Genomic DNA, 19,452 nt, shown 5'->3' with positions numbered 1-19,452 from the left:
TCCTTCCTGGTTTCTTCAAGTTCTCTTGCATAAAAGGCTCTCCAGTCTGATTTGTCAAAGGATGGAGTAGATGATGTTGATGCTTTGAAGGCCAAATCAGTTTTTATAGTAGTAACAAGACCAAATTCCTCAATTTCAAAAGCTGGAAGTTTTCCAATCAATGTATCCCTAGTTACTGATGTATTAGGCATTGTTCTCAACTCATTTATAGTAGTAACCTTCATTTTTTATGCCGATGGCAAACGTCTTAAGATTTTTGAAACAATCTCATCTTCACTCAAGGTTTCATCCACAACATTTGATACCTAAAACAATTTCATTTACTCTTTCCATAAAAGCAGAAATCCTTTCATCTTCTTCCATTTTCAGATGTTCATACCTGACTCGGAAGCTTTCAAGTTTTGCAATTTTGACAGTGGAATCCCCTTCATTCAGTGTTTCCAAATGATCCCAATTAGCTTTTGCAGTGGACTTATCTGATAATCCCATGATTTGTTGATCTGATAATGCGCTCAAGAGTTCTTCTCTTGCTTTGCAATCATTTTCTTCATCTTTAGCTAAAGTAGTGGGAGCAGTCTGACCAGCTATAGCAGCAGTATAACCATTCTTAGTAACTTCCCAGATGTCTTTACTAGTGCAGTTCAGATGTGTCTCCATTCTGATTTTCCATATCCCATAGTTGGTTCCATCAAGTTTAGGACTATCCTTTCTAAAATAATTAGTAACATTGGATCTCCTCAAGTTGTTAAACTTCTGCAAAAAGAGGACTAGGCTCTGATACCAATTGTAGGTCCCAGAGACAACTGAGAGGGGGGGGGCATGAGTCAGTTGTCTAATAAATTCAAACTAAAAACTTATTAACCAACTTAATGCTTAATACCGGTAAATCAGTTAAGTATGCTGGTAGACAATGTTAACAGTAAATTGCTATACCGGTAAGAATTAATGCATGAAACATAAGCACAAAGTCATCCACAACACATGACACCAATATTTGTACGTGGAAACCCTGTAAGGGGAAAAACCATGATGGGAAACCTTACCCACAATCAGATGATACTACTGTAGATAGTATGTTTACAAGAGGGGTCTGCACATGTCGAAAGGCCAATAGCCTAGAGCTCACTGCTCAATCACAAATGGGAGTCACATTGACTACAGTTGGATGGTTAAATCCAATAAGAATGTACTCCACAAAATAGCATCTTCATATGCTGGATTTAGTACCAGTGTAATGCTGATATGCTTCTACAAAAACCTAACTTCACCTTCAAATGATGTCTTCGTGTATGCCTTTGCTTTATCTCGCATATACCTTTTCTTAAATCTTTTTCGCATTCCACACTTGATCTTACAAATAAGATCTTACATTTATATCATACCCTAAGACCATTTTTAGTAGGTTGGCTCTACAAGATATTACAATAAAAATATTTTACAAACAATACAATATCCGATGCAATAACCAATTGAACATGTCGGCTTAATGCATTTACAACAATAATAAATCATCTCCATAGCATGCAATGCTGATCTGGAAAAGATAAACCTGCCAGTGTAACCCTAGATAACCTGGACCTATTTGCCAGTAAAAGCAAATATGCAAATAAGAATATACCAATGATTATTACTTCAAAATAAAGTGTCCACATGATGTCTTCGACATTACCAAGTGTCTTCCATGTCATTGCAGGTATCGGTGAACATTATATCCTGCTGGTTAATCATATACCGGTAACTGTTGCACAATTTACTGTTTGCCGGTGAATGTTGCTAGATCTCCAAAGTAGGTGTATTTAGTAGGTGTTGACATCAATGACAAAACCATACCAAAATACCAATAGACTCATCTTGCTACTTACCCTTAATTGAACCCTATTTAATGTGTATATAGTTGTATGGACTGCCTCCTTCTAGTAGACATTAGGCAGATTAGATTCATTTAACATAGTTCTTGCCATCTCCTTGACTGTCCTATTTTTCCTTTCCACTACACCATTTTGTTGTGGTGTTCTAGGGGCTGAATATTGCCTTATGATTCTGTGCCTTTCACAATAGTCCTTAAATTCATTTGATGTGAACTCTCCTCTAGGGTTTGATTTGAGACATTTCAACTTGTAACCACTCTCTCTTTCAACCATTTTTCTTAATATTTTAAAGGCTTGCGATTTGTCTTGCAAGAAAGTGACCCATGTCATTCTTGAAAAGTCATCAATGAGCAACATGAATTATTTCTCACCATTGAGAGCCCTTGTTCTAGTTGGCCCACACAAGTCAGTATGTACATGCTCTAATGGCCTTGTGGTAGAATACTCTTTTGTTTTGAAGCTGACTTTAGTTTGTTTGCCTCCTTGACACTCATCACAAATGATGTTAGCTGGCTTGATAGTTTGAGGAATGTTCCTTACATATCCTTTCTTGCCCACCTTGACCAAGTTGTCAAAATTCATGTATCCTAGCCTTCTATGCCACAATCAACTTTCATCAACTTGACCCATCATACACTGAGATTCAAATCATTCTTTCAAGTTGTAGACATTTCCATCAATCCTTTTTCCTTTTGCAACTAATTGACAATTTCTCTCCTTTCTAATTTCAAATCCTTTGGAATAAAAGGTGAATTTGTATCACACATTTGACTCACACTAAGTAAGTTGTGTTTTAGTCCTTCCACATAGTGTACATTGTGTGCCTTTAGTTTTCCATCTATGTTCAAAGTTCCTTTGCCTTTAATCTTGATAGATGAATTGTCTCCAAATCTGACCGAGCTACCATTCCAATCCTAAAACTTAGTGAGTTTCTTCTTATCACCAGTCATATGATTTGAACAACCACTCTCTAGAACCTAGAGATTTTTGCTTTTAGCATACAGGGTTGTTTGAACTATTACACCTGATTCCTTTTGATCATTCTTCTTTTCAACCCATACTTGTTTTGATTCTTTCGTCTTCTCTATTGTTATCTTCTGATTTGAAATGGCTTTAGATTCCAAAGTTGTCATTTCTTCTTTTTTTTGGCTGCCCTAAGTTCACAATGTTTTGTTATATGTCCAAGATTTTTACAATGATAACATTTCACATTCCTATTGAATGATGAACTTGAGGAGATATCATAGGACTGAAATCTATATCTCCTACGCTCATAACTTCTATGACCGATACCATTACAATGATAAAACATGACATTAACATCTCTAAGAGTAGAAAAAGAATTCCTATGTTCATAATTAGGAGCAGGCCTAATTAGGAGCAGGCCTAAGCATATGTCTACAATCAGAAATCCTTTGTCCATAAGAATTACATTTGAAGCAATAACCATGGAAAGGTGAAGCATACCAGCTCTTATTATTGATGGTATTTATCATTTGTCTCCTTGGAGCAACATGTCTTGATCTTCTTGAGCTCCTCCTTGTGTCCTTGACTTTTGTGAAACCATCATCATCCACCTTTGACCTCACTTTCTGATCAACATGTTTGTTTCTTGCAACAACAAAACAATTCATCTTTGTAGTATTGCTGACAGTAGGAGTTTGTCCTTATCCACCCTTTCTTGAGGATACAAAATGTATATCCTTAGTAGAAGTACCTCCATTTGTGGAACATTGGCCAGCTTCAAATCCTAAGCTCGTGGAGTCTTTTGAGTGCTTTTGTTTCTTCAACATATCATACAAAGCATTAGTGCTGCTCTCATACTTTATTTTTGTCTTGAGATCATCCTTACACTTTTCTAATTAATTTCTAATATTTACAACTTCCTTTTCCAACTTTTGGCATTTGTTTTCTTTAGCTTCCAAATATGATTTTTTCATTTCAAACATTTTGTTGGCTTCTTCCATTTGAGTTTTCAGATTTACAATGTTTAACTCAGACTCTTCAAGACACATATTCAATTTGTTTTGTTCCTCCCTAGCAACATTCCTAAACTTCTTGTTTTCATTCCTTAAGTTTCTACTCTCTTCAAGTGCACAAATAAGTTCACCTTCAAGATCTACCTTAACTTCAACCTCATCTTCATCACTGTCATAGAGATTTGAGTTTTCAGGTTGAGTTTCACCCTCATTTAGCACTCCCTCAAACCATGAAAAGATTAACTTCTTGTTCATCTTCACTACACCTCACATCAAAAGCATTTTCTTCATCTGTGGCATCACTTTCAATTGTGTAGAGGCTATTCTTTCTTTTGAAATTTTTTCTTTTTGATTTGTAGAGTTTCTTACCCTTCTCCTTTCCAACACTCTTCACATTTTGTTTCTCATCATCATCCTCTTTTTATCCATATGGATATTTTGCAGCAAATTATCCTATCTTGCCACAATTGAAGCACTTGAATGGAATCTTTTCTTTGTACTTCCCTAATCCTTTCTTGAGCTTTCTAACAATATAAGCTTCTACAACATTTGAGTCAATTTATTCCTCATTGGTAGCTTGTTCTTTCCATTTCTTGGTTGTATTGAAAGAAGCCTCTCCTTTTGAAGTTTCACCACTTTCGGTCCTCATCTCATAAGCTGATAGGGAGCCAAATAATTCATCCATAGTGAAAGAATTTAAGTCTTTAGCTTCTTAAATAGCCGAGACCATAGTGTCATACTTAGATGTAAGTGGTGTTAGCACCTTTTTGTAAGTGGTGTTAGCACCCTTTGTAGATAATCAGCTATCTTCTCTTCCTCTTTCATTTTTAGACCTTCAAACTGAGCTCTAAGAGTTTGCAATTTGGCTTCTTTTACCTATGTAAGGAGTCGGGTTTGTTGGCACTTTTTTATGTTGAACAATAAAATAACCAACTAGTATAATCTACAACCAAAATTTGAAAGGTAGCCAACCTCAAATATGATTTCAAAGGACTAACTGGACCAACTTAACAAGGATATTTAATCCTTCTTCTCTTCAGGCTCTGCAAGGCCTAGGCGGGTTTACCAATGATGCACTTCAAATACAGTCTAAACTCACACACAACATCACCATTAAAGCAAAAATATCAAACATAGCTCAACAATAAGGAAGGTATTGAAAACTAGTGACATTTACATTGACTCTCAACTACATTGGAGCTTGAGATAGGTGGGTCATTACCACAAACCAAAAAGAAAAGACATTAAATTCTGATTTGATTTTAAATCTCTGAGAAAACCCCAAAATGTGCAAGACCAATGCCTTATCCAAGGGCAACAGAGTCATACATCAGACTACAAATGAAAACATTCATTGCAAATCCATCTTCATCATGAAATATTCTTGCATTAATGCCTTGCATAAATGCATTACTAAGCTTATCCACAAAAAACATCAGATCCAGAAACATGAACCCCATTTCATTAATGTTTTCTCACAAAGTTTAAAATCTTCCTTGAAGATTACCTACAAACAAGCATTACACTCACAGACACAACTGCTCATGACAAACATGATCCTCCTTAAGAATCAGATTTGAATAAAATGAAAGTACATTTCAGAGACAAATTCTGTGCGAATTTGTGCATGCCTTACATACACAAGAACCTGCAACAAATAACACCCATAGCAAGAAAATAAGACTCCATTACTTAAAGAAATAAGACATTACTCTACAACCTTGAAAATAAACCTAGAATTGGAAACCAAGAAATCTGGAGCCTTTCTCATAGAATTCTAGAACCCTTACAATGAGAAGAAAATCAGAATAAGAAGGAGAGGGAAAAAGATTAGGTCTGCAACCGAAATTGCCAAGTGTCTCTTTTCCAACTGAATTTCAATCGTTTCCTCCTTCTCATGGAAACTTCTCTTGAAATATCCCATATTTGTCAAAACTAACTCCATAACTGCATTCCTCATCCCGAGAGATTTCCGATGATATATGATACTTGCATATTTGACCAAAAATGGACCTCTGGGCGAATTAATCCCCTATATGCCTCCATCATTTAATTTTTTTGAATTTTTATATAGTTTCAACTATATATTAAACTTGATTTTAACTTCGATATTTGGCTTGATTTTGCCCTGACACCCTATCATGTGGCAACCTCTAATTGGCTGATGGGGTCCACTAGGTGCCACCTCGGATGACACCATCATCGCCACGTGTACGCCTCGTCATTGCCACTTGTCTTCTTGCTTGTCAGCCACATTGTCACCACCTCAATGCCACGTCACTTCCATGTCAACGAGACCTGTGAGCTGTCTTTCCACTTGGACCCACCACTTGTCTTTCGCCATTTCACAGAGGTTAACGCGCGAGCATCTTTGGGTAACGAAGTCACGCAAGCCATTGGATCACCTTGAACCTGCTCACTCGTTAACTCTTTGTGATCCGCCTAAGTTTTTTGCCATTTCACAGACCTTAACACGCAAGCATCTCCCCTTCATGAAGTCACGACAACTGTTGGATCTCCCACAACTTGCTCGCCAGTTAATCTGCAAAATTCACTTGCCTCGAGATCCGTGCATGCGTGGGGTCCACCTTATCACCACCTGTCAACCTCCTCAGTTGCCTCAAGAAGCATGCCCATGCGTGTGGGGTCCACTTGGGTGCCCATCAACACGATCCATCAAAAGCCCAAAGCTTTGACACTATGGATGGGAAAAGCCTTGGTTATAAATATTAAAAACTCCCAGTGCACAGCTAATGTGGGATAATTACCTTATGCCTGGCATTGGATTTTGAAGGTTTTTGCAGAGTGCTTTAATGGCATTTTTTGAAAATTCCTTAATAGCTCTTCAACTCACTCATGGGAGGGGCATTACTTCTGCTAATTGCATCTGCCAGAGGTTTTAACTTGAGTCTTTCACCATGCCAGGCAAGGAGGAAGCATTGGCTCTTAATTATATCTCACCACCACGCAGGAGTTGCCATTTCATTTTTTATAGAAGTTTTTCAGTATTCCACATGCCACGCAGGAGTAGCATTTGCCTTATTTCATTAAAATGCTTCTATTTGAAAAAGGAGACTGGGAGGACTGCAATCTCATGACAGGGGGAGAATTTGCCTTACACCTTGCAATTGCATCTGCTTTGGACTTTCAAATGCCTTCCCAACACCATTCTATGCAGGAGGGAAGACTGGCTGCCAATGCATTTGGGTCTGACATGCCACGTGAGAGGGGAATTTAGCCTTTTTTTATACCTGCTAATGCCTTTGCTGCAGTCTGAAAACCTCCAGTGACCTACTAGTTACCATTTGCCACGTGAGATTAGAAGACTACTATTGAATTTTCCATTTGCATTTGGTTGATTTAAAAAAAACCCCTTTAAACACCACACATAGGGAGGATTGCATTCTTGCCTGGCAATGCATTTTGCTGAAGTTTAAAGGCCTTTTCAAACTATCACACCAGAGGAGGACACTGGTACATTTACTAATTTGCATTTGATTGGAAGTTTTTCTCTTTCACTTGCCACGCAGAGGAGGGATTGTTGGTTGCCTTGCAAATCTAGAATTACACCTGCCAGCATTTGTATTGAAAGTTTATAATGCCTCCTTTGTTAATTGTCAATTTACAATTTGGTTTAGTAAATGTGCCTTCTTTATTTTGACTACACAGGAGATGAATTTTATCATCATCACTCTTATAACATGTCTCATAATCAAAATCCAAATTTAGATATTCTAAAATTCTCACAGTGAACCAGGTCGCCAATAAAATTAACACACGAGCATGAGCCAGGTCAAGCCGTAAAGTGGGTCCGGCTAAAAAAAAATTCATTTTCATGCCACTGACCTCTGAAATCCTTTAGGAATCTTAAACTTACCTTTGGAATCGATCGACATTGTTTTCGGATCATGAAACTGAGTTTTGCAACTTTTAGGCACTTACGCCACATTTTTGCATTTAATCACGAAGACGTAATTTTCAAACTAGTCAGAACACATTTCTGGACCTTGCCATCTGACAGGCGTCTACTCTAATATACAAGCATGAACTCTACCAAACGGTTTTTCAATAATAATCCCAAGCGAAGAGATATTAATTGTCGAAAATGACCAACTGGCTTTATCGACACTGTAGACCTGATGAAGTCAATGCTCAGGCAACACATGATGCCTTTCTTAAAAATATCAAACGATCTCCGTAGACCTCAAATCTGAGACATAGGTACCTTAAAGTATATATCAAATATTAGAACACTTATTTCAACCAAAAGACTGACTGGGTGCAAATGGCGCGCTCATGAAAATAGCAACTTCAACTAATACTGCAATGAAAGTACAGATCACTAAAAAAGATGGCTCAAGAAACCCTTCTGAAAACTGATTAAATGGATTGGTAGGAGCTTGAAATTTGAAACATAGATTTTCATTTATACCAAAAATAGCTCAGAGGAAACATTTTGACATGACACTCACTAAGGCAACTTTTACACTTGTTCAAAACAGGGCTCTGACTAGCAACTGAAACAGGGACTTGCCAAAACATATAAACTGCAAACGGATTTGTCTTCGAAAACTGAGCAAATGGATTTATAAGGATTTAAAATTTTGTAAGATAACTCATATTTGTGCATACAATTGAATCCATTTTGAAATTCTTCATGACGATCAACAGGGAAAAAGATATAAACACTCAAAGTAGGCTACTTAATAAAATCTGCATTTGTGCCTAAAATGCACTTTTAGCTCACCCCTCGAAATGGGTACCTGATAAACTTATCCAAACTGAATTATGAAAGTTGCACATCACTGAATAGGCCAAATGAAAGGTGTAGGAAATTTTTCCTGAGGCTGACCCTTCAAAAATCAATTGGTTCCATTTTACCATCTCTCAAACTAGGCCATTCAAATTGACTTATTTTATGATCATTTCGAAATGCAGATCAAAATTTTGAATTGAGCCTCAAAACTTGACTCAAATTTAATGAGTCCCAACAGTGTCTTTGACTGGGGATGGTTGATTGCAAGATCAACACAAGAATCCAGATATCTATGGTTAAGCAGACCACCGAAAAACGGATCACTCCTCTTCTCTTCTCAAAAATAGGGCTTCCTTATTCAACCCAAACAGCAGGGCACTTTAGTGAAAAACACACAACTGAAAGAAAAGCAACTATACAAGGTATACAAACGTACTTATAAAATAGTTCCCAGCCACTATAGTCTAAACCAACTCTTTCCCTTATCAAAAATCTGATTCTCATCACTTGATAATGTAAACAATCTGAAGCAAACACTGATCATCAGAAAAATGCTTCTATTACGACACACATCTGTCTGCATGCTTTTCCAATTAGCATTATATGCATACCCATCATGAACACAATTTTGAACCTTACTTTCATTATCAACCACTGAAACGTATCCATTCTTTTCATCATCTACTAAGTGAAATAAATCAACATCTTTAACATCCCACTCTTGAAAAAATGAACATACCTGTGGCTCAAGCATATAATCTGAAGTAAGTTTTGCACATTCACTCATCTTTGCATGAAAAACTTCAAGATGGGGTTCAAACACACTAGCAAGCAACCCATTACAAAAATCTCCATCCTGAGACATGTCACTGTTGCACGAAATGGTATCAGCATCATGGACTGGTTCATCATTTACAACATCTGGATGATCAATTATTTCTTCATACAAAGGGTTAGAAACCAAATGAAGAATCCCCTTATGAACATTATGACAATGAAGTGGTTGGTCAATATCTATATCAACATTGAATAAAATATTAGGAAAATTGGTAAAGATACCATCCATTCGATCATCATAATCATCTTCATCAGACAAAGAAGAAAATGGAAGTTGGCTGGAACTATCTTCAGTGTTCCATGTTTCACAACCACAAGATTTCATCCTATGATCATCATTTTGAGAATCAAGATAGTCATACTTGTCTTGCCACAAATGATCCCTTTTACCAATAGAACCCTCATCACCAATCAAAGAACAAAGATGAATACCACTGCCATTTACTTCATCTGATGAATATCCAGCATGTTCACTTAAATTTTTTGTCATAAAACCATTAGTTAAATCAGCATGTTGTTCATCAAATGTATAAGCATTTAGTTCACAGTCCTTTTCTGGAGAATCTTCTTCACCATATTGCAGAAGGTCTTCATCAATAACTCTAAGGCTCTCCAACATTTGAACCTTCTTGTCCACAACTTCAAGAGCTTTCCTAAGTTCTGCAATCTTCTGGAATCGCATTGCACTTTGCTGTTCCATGTGAGATTCTGTAAAAAATTGTTCATCAATGTGTGCTATATTTTCATTGCAATCATGTGTACTGTTGAGAATTTCTGAATTAACTTTGTGCATAACTTTCATATTAGGAAGATCATCAACATGATTATAAGAAGTGAAATCTGAAAATACTTTTACTTCATCTTCAACACAATTGACATTATCAATATTTAAGTGAGGATCAACCATTGCTTGCACCAAACAACTCTGATTTTCATAGGGAATTAAATTATTGTGGTTGCCAGCACAAGTATGAACACCAAAAACTCTGAACATTACTTCTCACTTCACACTTATTTGCGGCATTACAAACACTATGACAACAGACACCAGTAGATACAGGTCTTTTAGGAATGCCATATTTTAAATTTTTCTCTATGTCGATGGCTATCACAAATGCCTAATGTAATGTCTTTGGCTCTTTATCCCTCAACCTGTAACTCATCCTACTTCCAAAGGCATCCAAATAAATCACTAAAGATACTTCATTATTTAGTTTATACCCTTGTGGGATCTTAGCCAATGCTTTGGAAAATCTGACAATTAAGACCGATACTAACTCACCTTCCTCAATTATGATCTCCATCAATTTCCTCAGTGCATCATTAAAGTTTATTCTCTCAGCAAATTGCTCAAGAAAATATGCAACTAATTCTTCCCATGAGGGAATAGAAGCTTCCTGCAAAAATGAGAACCAAATCCTAACATCCCCTTTCAATCTTTGCACAAACAACTTCATGCAAACATCCTCATGACAAATCTCATAATCATTCATTAAATCAATAAAGTTTTACACATTCATTCTTGCTAATTGTAACTAGTCACCATTAAACAATGGTAAATGCTTCCCAATGTCACTTGGAATCTGATTCGGGTAACCAGGTATGCCATCAAAACAAAATGGTACATAACCTTTAATAGAGAAATTTCTATAGCAATCCATTACTAGCTGCAATCTTGCCTGAATACATTCACTAATTTGAACTAATAAAATTTATTTGCAGCTAGAGTTTATCTTCACTATTATTCAAGATACTTCACCCATGCTTTAACTGAAACTTTCAAAACATGAAGTATGTAAAGTGCAGATTTATTTTCCTTTTAATGGTGACCGTTTCACCTCATAAGGAAAAAATTATTTCACGAATACCTTGAGGAATACCTGGTAAATTTGCTGCTGCTGTTCACTTCACTTCTGATTAAAGATTTGAAGAACTCCTCCAAATCTCAGGTTCGTTCTTATAGAGTCGCCACCTCCCTGAAGAGGAATAAATTTTAAAACTACTGATCTTCACTCTGAAACACTTTTAGATTTTTGGGTCATACCACACACAACAGAGTCACATAATATTGTCAAGTTTCATAGCAACAAAATTTTCCAGAATACACACTTTCAAATCTGAAAAAATAACTTTCAAATTTGTAAACTTCTAAGACTCTTTCCTCAAATTGGATAGGCACAAGTCTAGGTTTCACTCAAGACATATTTTTTTTACATCTTTCTCCCCAGAAGAGTCGCCATTTTGTTGGCACTTTTTTATGTTGAACAACAAAATCAACAACCAGTATAATCTACAACCAAATTTTGAAAGGTAGCCAACCTCAACTATGATTTTAAAGGACTAACTAGACCAACTTAACAAGGATATTTAATCCTTCTTCTCTTCAGGCTCTGCAAGGCCTAGGCGGGTTTACCAATGATGCACTTCAAATACAGTCTAAACTCACACACAACATCACCATTAAAGCAGAAATATCAAACATAGCTCAACAATAAGAAAAGTAATGCAAACTAGCAACATTTACATTGACTCTCAACTACATAGGAGCTTGAGATAGGTGGGTCATTACCACAAACCAGAAAGAAAAGACATTAAATTTTGATTTGATTTTAAATCTTTGAGAAAGCCCCAAAATGTGCAAGACTAGTGCCTTATCCAAGGGCAACAGAGTCATACATCAGACTACAAATGAAAACATTAATTGCAAATCCATCTTCATCATGAAATATTCTTGCATTAATGCCTTGCATAAAACAATTACTAAGCTTATCCACAGAAAACATCAGATCCAGAAACATGAACCCCATTTCATTAATGTTTGCTCACAGAGTTTAAAATCTTCTTTGAAGATTACCTACAAAAAAGCGTTACACTCACAGACACAACTACTCATGACAAACATGATCCTCCTTAAGAATCAGATTTGAATAAAATGAAAGTACATTTCAGAGACAAATTCTGTGCGAATTTGTGCATGCCTTACATACACAAGAACCTGCAACAAATAACACCCATAGCAAGAAAATAAGACTCCATTACTTAAAAAAATAAGACATTACTCTGCAACCTTGAAAATAAACCTAGAATTGGAAACCAAGAAATCTGGAGCCTTTCTCACAGAATTCTGGAACCCTTACAATGAGAAGAAAATCAAAATAAGAAGGAGAGGGAAAAAGATTAGGTCTGCAACCGAAATTGCCAAGTGTCTCTTTTCCAATTGAATTTCAATCCTTTCCTCCTTCCCATGGAAACTACTCTAGAAATATCCCATATTTGTCAAAACTAACTCCATAATTGCATTCCTCATCTTGAGAGCTTTCCAGTGATATATGATACTTGCTTATTTGACCAAAAATGGACCTCTGGGCGAATTAATCCCCTATATGCCTCCATCATTTATTGTTTTTGAATTTTTATATAGTTTTAACTATATATTAAACTTGATTTTAACTTTGATTTTTGGCCTGATTTTGCCCTAACGCCCTGTCACATGGTAGCCTCTGATTGGCTGATGGGGTCCACTGGGCCCCACCTCGAATGACACCTCATCACCGCCACGTGTACGCCTCGTCACTACCACTTGTCTGCTTGCTTGTTGGCCACATCGTCACCACCTCAGCGCCACGTCACTACCATGTAAGCGGGATGTGCGAGCTATCTTTCCACCTGGACCCACCACCTGTCTTTCGCCATTTTGTAGAGATTTACGTGCGAGCATCTTTGGGTCATGAAGTCACGCGAGCCGTTGGATCACCTTGAACCTGCTCAGTCGTTAACTCTTCACGATCCGCCTGAGTTTTTTGCCATTTTGTAGAGCTTAACGTGCGAGCATCTCCCTTTTGTGAAGTCATGACAACCGTTGGATCTCCTGCAACTTGCTCGCTAGTTAATCTACAAAATTTGCCTGCCTCGAGATCTGTGCATGCGTGGGGTCCACCTTGTCGCCACCTATCAACCTCCTTGGTCACCTCGAGAAGTGTGCCCATGTGCGTAGGTTCCACTTGGGCACCCATCAACACCATCCATCAAAAGCCCAAAGCTTTGACACTATGGATGGGTAAAGCCTTTGTTATAAATACTAAAAACTCCTAGTGCACAGCCAATGCGGGATAATTACCTTATGCCTGGCATTGGATTTTGAAGGTTTCTACAGAGTGCTTTAATGGCATTTTCTGAAACTTCCTTAATAGCTCTTCAACTCACTTGTGGGAGGGGCATTACTTCTGCTAATTGCATGTGCCAGAGGTTTTAACTTGAGTCTTTCACCATGCCAGGCAAGGAGGAAGCATTGGATCTTAATTTCATCTCACCACCACGCAGGAGCTGCCATTTCTTTTTTTATAGAAGTTTTTTAGCATTTCACATGCCACGCAGGAGTAGCATTTGCCTTATTTCAATAAAACGCTTCTGTTTGAAAAAGGAGATTGGGAGGATTGCAATCTCACGATAGGGGGAGAATTCGCCTTACACCTTGCAATTGCATTTGCTTTGGACTTTCAAATGCCTTCCCAACACAATTCTACACAGGAGGGAAGACTAGCTGCCAATGCATTTGGGTCTGACATGCCACGTGAGAGGGGGAATTTAGCCTTTTTTTGGGAATTTAGCCTTTTTTTATACTTGCTAATGCCTTTGTTGTAGTCTGAAAACCTCAAGTGACCTGCTAGTTACCGTTTTCCATGTGAGATTAGAGGACTACTATTGAATTTTCCATTTGCATTTGGTTGATTTAAAAAACCCCCTTTCAACACCACACATAGGGAGGATTGCATTCTCACCTGGCAATGCATTTTGCTGAAGTTTAAAGGCCTTTTCAAACTATCACACCAGAGGAGGACACTGGTACATTTACTAATTTGCATTTGATTGGAAGTTTTTCTCTTTCACTTGCCACGCAGAGGAGGGATTGTTGGCTGCCTTGCAAATCTGGAATTTCACTTGCCAGCATTTGTATTGAAAGTTTTTAATGCCTCCTTTGTTAATTGTCAATTTGCAATTTGGTTTAGTAAATGTGCCTTTTTTATTTTGACTACACAGGAGATGAATTTTATCATCATCACTCTTATAACATGTCTCATAATCAAAATCCAAATTTAGATATTCTAAAATTCTCACAGTGAGCCAAGTCGCCAATAAAATCAACACACGAGCATGAGCCAGGTCGGGCCCCAAAGTGGGTCCGGCTAAAAAAAATTTCGCTTTCATACCACTGACCTCTGAAATGCTTCAAGAACCTTAAACTTACCTTTGGAATCGATCGACACTATTTTTGGATCATCAAACTGAGTTTTGCAACTTTCAAGCATTTAAGCCACATTTTTTGCATTTAATCGCGAAGACGTAATTTCCAAACTAGTCAAAACACCTTTCTGGACCTTGCCATCTGATAGGCGTGTACTCTAATATACAAGCATGAACTCTACCAAACAGTTTTTTAAGAGGAATTGCGAGCGAAGAGATATTAATTGTCGAAAATGACCAACTGGCTTTGTCGACACTGCAGACCTGATGAAGTCAATGCTCAGGCAACACAGCCTTTCTTAAAAATATCAAACGATCTCTGTAGACCCTCAAATCTGAGACATAGGTACCTTAAAGTATATATAAAATCTTAGAACACTCAGTTCAACCAAAAGACTAACTGGGTGCAAATGGCGTGCTCATGAAAATAGCAACTTTAACTGATACTGCAATGAAAGTACGAATCACTGAAAAAGATGGCTCAAGAAACCCTTCTGAAAAACCGATCAAACGGATTGTAGGAGCTTGAAATTTGAAACATAGCTTTTCATTTATACCAAAAATAGCTTGGAGGAAACATTTTGACATGACACTCACTGAGGCAACGTTTACACTTGTGCAAAACAGGGCTCCAACTAGCAACTGAAACAGGGACTTGCCAAAACGTACAAATTGCAAATGGATTTGGCTTTGAAAACTGAGCAAATTGATTGATAAGGACTTGAAATTTTGCAAGATAACTCATATTTATGCATACAATTGAATCCATTTTGAAATTCTTCATGACAATCAATAGGACAAAAGATATAAACACTCAAAGTAGGCTACTTAATAAAATCTGCATTTGTGCCTAAAATGCACTTTCATCTCACCCCTCGAAATGGGTACGTGATAAACTTATCCAAACTGAATTATGAAAGTTGCACATCACTGAATAGGCCAAATGAAAGGTGTAGGACATGTTTCCCGAGCCTTACCCTTCGAAAATCAACTGGCTCCATTTTACTCTCTCTCACACTAGGCCATTCAAATTGACTTATTTTATGATCATTTGGAAATGCGGATCAAAATTTTGAATTGGGCCTCAAAACTTGACTCAAATTTCAAATTTAATGAGTCCCAATAGGGTTGACCAAAATGTAATGTTGAAAAATATTAGGGTTTCCACCACAAGATGGATGAAAACTACCAATATTTTACTTGGGCACCATTACATTAAGGAAAGATAGGAATTAAACCTAATAGATCTAAATTTTGATCTAATTCCAAGGATATTGAATGTGCCTCTTCTTTCCCTTGAGTTGAATTGAATTGTTGAAAATGTTGAAATTAGGACAAATGGGTTGGAATTAAAGTAATTTTGCAAAAAATAGCGAGCTACAGTCATCGAATCAAGCCATGAACCGGGATTTGAGGAATGTAAGAGTATTCAAACCTATTCCTAGAAAGAGCTCCTGATTTTTTTGGACTAGGATGGTGGTCACTCTAGTCCTCTGCACTACAATAGGGGATTGGTTTGCCACTCTAAATAAAGCCAATTCTGAATATTGCAACTTTGTACATGTTCTTGTACACTCTAGAAAAGGGAAACAGGTTGGGAATAGGGGTTTTCCTAAGTCAAAACCTAGTTTAGGCATTAACCTTGAATGAAATATTTTAAATTTTAAAATAAACAATGGAGAGATATACCTCAGATCTACAATGACTGATAATGATGCTTTACTTCTTGAATGTAATTGTTAGGATTAATGATAGTCCCAAAGATACTGAGAGGGGGGGGGGGGGTGAATCAGTATCTAATTGGTTGACAAAATATTTAACCTTATTAAGTATTTTGCATTCCAAAACAATGTACTGGTAATCAAGAATTAATGCAGTAAATATGAACAGTAAAGACAACATAGAAAGCACACCATAACACAAGATGTTTAATGAGGAAACCCAGTGTGGGAAAAACCTCGGTGGGATTTGTGACCCACAATATTCACTCACTGGCCAATGAATGGTTATTACTTACAAGAGGGGCCTGCACATGCAGGAAGGCCAACTACCTAGAGCTCACTACTCAATCACAAAAAGGAAGTCTCACTGACTTACAAAATGGATTATGAAAATCCAATATAATGTACTTCTATAATTCAGCATTTGCTATGTCAGGTTCAGTACCAGTTTAAGCTCATACAATAACCATAAACCTTATATAAAATCTGCCTTAATATTTGCTCATCACTTCTACCATCATATGTCCATCTATTTATCTATATCAAAATGATTTACAAGATCTCATACATATATGAGTCTTATTACAATATGCCTTGTCGGCTTTACAAAAGATATTTACAATTAAATATAATAAACAAAATCCTATTGGTTGGGGTGCCGATATACATTCTTGTTGGTGCTGATGAAGTGTCTGCCAGTGCTGGTGCCTGCCAGTGATTTACCAGATGAATGTCGGGTGGCTTCCTATAGGTTGCCATCAATGACAACACAATCATTTTTCACTAGAGTGTAGAATGCCAACAATCCCCCCCTTTGGCATTGATGGCAACACTAATGAAAAAAATCAAAAAATCTGTCCCAAAAATGAAGTCCAAAAATTTTACCAAAAATGTGTGCTCCTCCTGAGCAGATGATCTCCTCTGATGACCAGTTTTCTCTATCCACTACTCCCCCTTTGACATCAATGACAAAGGTTGTCAAAAATTATCAAATGAGAGCAGATTTCAGCTTGAACTTTGTAACCGGTTGGTTACAATCTGGAATACATCTACTAATACCAAGTTTAGGCTTTGTAAAAACCTGTTACTGTCCTTCATAGCTGCCTCAATTCTCTAAATTGTACCGGTGAGATGATGCATATGTTTCTTCGGTGTCTTTTGTCCTTGAATTAATGCCTCAGAGATTTCTTTCCTTAGAGAGATAAGGTTATCTAACTTAGGACTGAGTTTGCACTTAAGCTCTCTGGCTTTTCCCTTTATCCTTTCTTTCTCTTTCTCTAACTTCTCTAGTTTTTCCTCAAATCCAACAATTTCTTGTTCAATAACTGATATAGGTTCAGATGAACCAATGATATTATTAGCTATATTATTGACCTCCTTTTGAATTTTGCTAATTTACTTATCAATGTCAACTGTTAACATATTTGTCTTGCAAATATCTCTGTACAGTTCCTTATACTCCAAGATTGTTTTATTCAGTCCTGGTAAAAGTGTATTGATGTGTTCCATGCACTTGTTTATTGTTTCCTCAAAGAATTTTCCTTTGTCCTTTTCCATTTTCTCATTGAATGTTTCCTCATTAATTTGATCAACTGTCAGTATATTACTAGTAATATATTTAGACAATGTGTCTAACTGACCCAAAGAATCCTTTACATGCTCTAAATTGCAGTTTGGTGCAATCAACTTAAGAATAGGAATTGTGTCATCAATTGCCTTATAGGCCAATGCATTACAATATGTTATTTTCTTTATTGAATCCAAAAGTACTTCAGTCACATTAGTAGGTCTAAATTTTGTTAGTGAAGTACTAGATGTCTAGCCAACTACCTTTACAATTTCTATGCTTCCGGTGGGAGTAACCAATTTGCCTGAATCAAGCTCTGGTGGGCCAGTCTGTGTTTGCATTTCCACTAGCAATGGTTTTGGTTTCTCTGTGATTGCCGGTTTCACTACCTCAATGTGTACCTATGACTCTGTCGGTTTCTCAGTTGGTTTCTCAGTGTTATCCATTGCTAGTGTCTCAGTTACTATCTCTGCAGCTTTCTCAGTGCTTGCATCAATATTATGAGTAACCATTCCACTGTCCAATGTTTCCACTGAATGCTCAACTTGCTCTGCTTGTGTCTCAAGCCCAATATTATCTGCCTGTGTTCCAACCTCAATATTATTTGATGGTTGCTCAGTAGCAATATCATTTTTCTTTTCCTCTGCGTTCTCTTTATCAATTACAATGTTTACTTCCTGAGTGTCAATATTCATAGTGTACAAAATTTCTGACTCAGGGTTGGTATCCTCATGTGGTGTATCCACATTCTCAGTAACTGGTGTGTTATCAGTCTATACCAGTGGAGTAACCAAAGGTGGTGGTAGGTTGTCAGTTACTTTAATGTTTGGTAATCCAACTACTTTACCTTTCCCCTTGTCTCTATCCTTTTGATAAACTTTGAAAGTTTTCTTTGGTCTATTTAGCTCTTCCTATTTTTCCTTCTCAACAAAGAAAATATCCCACTTGTCTGTCATTTCTTTTTCCATTTCATTTACCCTACCAACCATTAGGCTCACATGCTGGTGTCCACTTGAAAAAACTGATCTATTAGCTTCACTAATTAATTCATCAATTTCTTCTACAGAGTTGACCGGATGTACAACTAGTAGTTTTTCAATCTTTAGTTTCTTGTCAAGCTCCATGACTGCAATTCTCTTTGCATCTAACCGCCTATATAATTCACTAGGTGAATCATCTACAACTTCAATTAATACTTTCTTGTAAATATCAAGCTATAAAATAATGTTGTTCTCAATACTTTCTTTTTCTTCACTAGTGAATGTATTGTACAATTTGCTAACATTAGCTAGGTTGCCTTCATCAGTTATTTTACTCAATAAGCTGTCCAAGGGTGGTATAACCTATTGTTTCTTTTTCTTCTTTGGTGTCAATTTCTTTGCCGGTGGTCTCAATGCCTGTTGCTTCTGCCTTGGTGTTCTTGTTTTCTTGGGAGGAGGAGATGGTACTGGTGATGGTTTTCTCTTCCTATCAACTCTCTTAA

This window comes from Cryptomeria japonica, chromosome 7 (genome assembly GCF_030272615.1).
Source record: "Cryptomeria japonica chromosome 7, Sugi_1.0, whole genome shotgun sequence".
In the NCBI taxonomy this organism is placed as follows: Eukaryota; Viridiplantae; Streptophyta; class Pinopsida; order Cupressales; family Cupressaceae; genus Cryptomeria; species Cryptomeria japonica.
Note: the sequence above shows the minus strand (reverse complement) of the source record.